Source organism: Gigantopelta aegis, chromosome 8 (assembly GCF_016097555.1).
Source record: "Gigantopelta aegis isolate Gae_Host chromosome 8, Gae_host_genome, whole genome shotgun sequence".
Classification (NCBI taxonomy): domain Eukaryota; kingdom Metazoa; phylum Mollusca; class Gastropoda; order Neomphalida; family Peltospiridae; genus Gigantopelta; species Gigantopelta aegis.
Genome location: NC_054706.1, coordinates 1,634,085 through 1,638,447, shown reverse-complemented (window position 1 = coordinate 1,638,447; position 4,363 = coordinate 1,634,085).

Here is a 4,363-nt window from a genome sequence, read left to right as displayed (position 1 = left end):
AGAGAGAGAGACGGACCATGCCTCTTATTTGTGATTCGCCTGGGTCGATGTTATTGTTTCAGAAGGCTGTGTGCAGCGTGGTTGTAGTATCCCTCCGCGTGTTCGGTACGATCGGGGTATTGCTGGCGAACTAGGCGACGCCATTCCTAGGCTTCTAAGAAAGATATGCCGTCTTGGTCGCTGTGGAAAATTCACTTGATAGGGGGAGGACCGCCTTGTACCCCCAGGCGATATTCGGGTTTGTAATAAATACCTAGGATTTAGATTTATCGGGGAGAAACATAGGAAGGCTTCCAGGATGAACGTTGTCCGTCTGGACTGGTAAATATATTATTACTCCCCCTCTGGCCTTGTATTTCATTATAATCCAAGGCTAGCGGGGGGGGGGGGGGGGCGTGGTGGCTCTGAAAAGACGTTGGTTGCATTACACTCGATTATGATGCTAGGACAATAGGAACAACCTAAACACCATAATAGGGAATACATACAAAACAACATGCTCTGCAACAGTACATAGGGTGCATTGCCTAATCATAACAATGCACCCGCACCCAGTTAATGGCCCAGCACGTATTCTAATAAGGAGCTGAACAAAAGAATATCAGCTCCGAGTACAAAAATTGCACTGCACACAGGGAATGGCTGAACAAAAGAATATCAGCCTACCCTACCCAAACCCCAAAAAGCTGCTGGTGTGTACTTGGTGATTTGGAGATGGAGGAATAACAACAGCTGCAAGACCGACACAACGATCTGGACCACCTGAAACGGCCGCCTACCTACCGGAGTTACCACATTGCACGAGTCTCCCCTGGGTTGTCATGCCACGACCAGAAGCGGCCAGGCCCTTTCTCAGGGCCCGATGAGACACCACAGCAACACCTAGGTCTAATTAATGAGCTACTCTCGATATACTAAAGTCAAAACTTATACTAGCTCTACTACCCTTTACAGTTTAGACTGACCATTCAAAATTCGCGCCAAAATTTCTTCAAATCAAAACTGTGCACCTTTTCTCTTTGGCATATTAACTGCTCCATTCAAAATTCCATAGCACCACCACCCATCCCCGCCTGCTACCGATCCCGGTCGGACTGCTGGTGCTTCCCCCCCCCCCCCCCAACTTTCTGTCTTGGACGAAAGAGCTTGCTCTGAATGTGGACGTTAAACCCTATGACATGACATTTATCGGGGAGAAACATAGGAAGGCTGCAGGGGAAACGGACGTCGTCCACTGAACGAAATATATAAGTTCAGTCCGGACGCGGTAAAACCTTGACGTGATTGATGTGACTTTAAATATTTTAATACTGTATTATACCAATATTATTTAGATAGTGTTTCCGGTAATCTGACGAAGGAAACTAGGCTTCACTGTTCTAATATTATAAAGCTTAGCCAGTCATCCTAGAGGACCTAGGTAAACTGTAGGTTATTGTCTTTATTGTGATAGGTACCAGTATTAATTCTGTATTACAAGGTTACTGAATGAGTAGTTAAGGGTTAATTAAAAATTAACCAGTGAGGAATAGAGTTGTAATTCCTTTATTAATTAAGTTCCCCTGGCAGCGTTTCTCAAGTATCACACGGTGAAGTGATTAGAATATTGTGTAAACTAGACACCTAGCGACTAACTAATTAAGTGATTAGTTCTGGGTTGTTATTATTATTGTTGTTGTTAACTAATTAACTGCGGCAAATATATTTGTCAGCTTAAGGTTAATACAGATTCCAAAGTGTATTGTGTTTTGTTGTGTTTTGAAGTGAACTAACGTGCTATATTATATATACTTTATATAAGATCGTATCTCTGTTTATACCTAGAGCCGAGCCACTCGGGTATACACTGCCCGATACAGAGAGATCTAATAGATATACAGTTAGGAGAGATATTGAGATAATCGTATTTCATTCAGTTACGGGTATTATAGGATCCCCGTGACAGAGAGAGAGAGAGAGACACACACAGACACACGCACGTGTGTGTGTGTGTGTGTGTGTATATATATATATATATATATATATATATATATATATATATATATATATATACACACACACACATATGCGTGTGTGTGTGTCTCTCTCTCTCTCTCTCTCTCTCTCTCTCTCTCTCTCTCTCTCTCTCTCTCTCTCTCTCTCTCTCTCTCTCTCTCTCTCTCTCTCTCTCTCTGTGTGTGTGTGTGTGTGTATATATATAATGTTTTAATATTTTGTTTTATGACTGATTATGTATTCTTCAGAATGTATTTTAATAATGCCATTTTTGCTTATAGGGTTTGCTTAACGACATAGCCACATTCTACACCCTTAAACTAAATCTTCACCGAGTCCAGCTGTCTGTTCGAGAGAAGTAATAATGGAGCCGACGTAGGGACTCGGTGTCGTGTTAAGCCAATAATACAATTATATACTCAGCTCTAATCCGTAATGCCCGTTCAACTGCACGCGACTCACATTCATAGCTCCGGGGCGTAGCTTCACTTGAGGGAGGAGGGAGTATGTAGTAGTGCAGTATCTATATATGCTCTTACTGGCATTAGCTAGTGGGAATTTCTCTATTAGCTCAGTTGCTTGAGCGCTGGACTCTCGTACTGAGAGTCCGTGGTTCGAATCCCCTCAGTTGATACTGAGTTTTCTGTTACATAAGCTAGTCTTGGATGTGACAGTCTTCCTACAAGCCGTACAGGAGGCATACAACTTCCTGTTACGGATCTCCCTGGGGAGTGACGGTCTTCCTACAAGCTGTGCAGGAGGCATACGACTTCCTGTTACGGACCTCCCTGGGAGTGACAGTCTTCCTACAAGCTGTACAGAAGGCATACAACTTCCTGTTACGGATCTCCCTAGGGAGTGACAGTCTTCCGACAAGCTGTACAGAAGGCATACAACTTCCTGTTACGGATCTCCCTAGGGAGTAGCGGTCCTCCTACAAGCTGTACAGGAGGCATACAACTTCCTGTTACGGATCTCCCTGGGAAGTGACGGCCTTCCTACAAGCTGTACAGAAGGCATACAAATTCCTGTTACGGATCTCCCTGGGGAGTGGCGGTCCTCCTACAAGCTGTACAGGAGGCATACAACTTCCTGTTACGGATCTCCCTGGGAGTGGCGGCCTTCCTACAAGCTGTACAGGAGGCATACAACTTCCTGTTACGGATCTCCCTGGGGAGTGACGGTATTCCTACAAGCTGTACAGAAGGCATACAACTTCCTGTTACGGATCTCCCTGGGAGTGGCGGTCCTCCTACAAACTGTACAGGGTGCATACAACTTCCTGTTACGGATCTCCCTGGGAGTGGCGGTCCTCCTGAGGGAGTATCTGATAGTGCACTATGGAAGCAATTACGACTTTATCTAACGCCCTTTCCACTCTGCCATGTGCAGATATTCCATTTTGATCAGGGACTACGGGTTTGTCATTCAGATTTTGTCGGACAAATAATTAGAACTTTGAAACATTCAATAACCAATGGACACCGTCACTCAATCTAACTGAAATTGGTTTTTATGAAATATCTTGATTTGAACTGCACATTTGCCTGAATTAATTCATGTCGTCAAGCCATTCTGTTGCTAGCTGTTGCCAGTTTCAAACAGCCAGTTAAAATCGTCCGCGTTGTCGTTTTCTGTACGCTATCGATTTCTCATATCTATATAAAGAGTAATGCCATTTGTGCTTTATCATACATCGAAAAGAACCGCAAACTTCACCATACATCGGAAAGAACCGCAAACATGCGTGTGCTCCAATATCTTTGTCTGCTCTTCCTTCTAGTGTCGCTTGGATCTTCGCTCAGAAAGTATTTAAACTTATTTTTGAAACATTGGATAAGATGAGATATTTTCCCTGCTACATTTAATTTTATTTTTAACATTTGTATTTATGTACTTTATTTCTTTGCGATCTTACAGTTATATATTAATCTAGATAGTTATTTAATTGTTTTCATTATCTATTTGTTAAATATCAGCGAAGAAAACGTTTTATTATTTATCAAGCCCTTCGAATTTATTTCTTTATTTCTTTATTTATTTGTTGAATAGAAGCAATACAAAATGGCAGGGTTTTGGGTTATTACTTACTGGTTCTTTTTCACTGATGTTTTCTATTTTTGTCTTTAAATTAGTGTTCGATCCGAATATTCGAATATTCGCTCGTTAATTTGGTATTTTTAATATTCGAATAGAATTTTCAAGTATTCGAATGTCTGGAGTTTATAAGTTTTAAGCGGAATATGACTAAATGAAATGTATAATGTGGCTTCTTTTAATCATAAGATCGGTCTGCATGCGCTTACCACATTCACTCAGTCGGGAACACGAAGTATGTCTCGAGTTTCAGAACAGAGTGTTAGGAGTC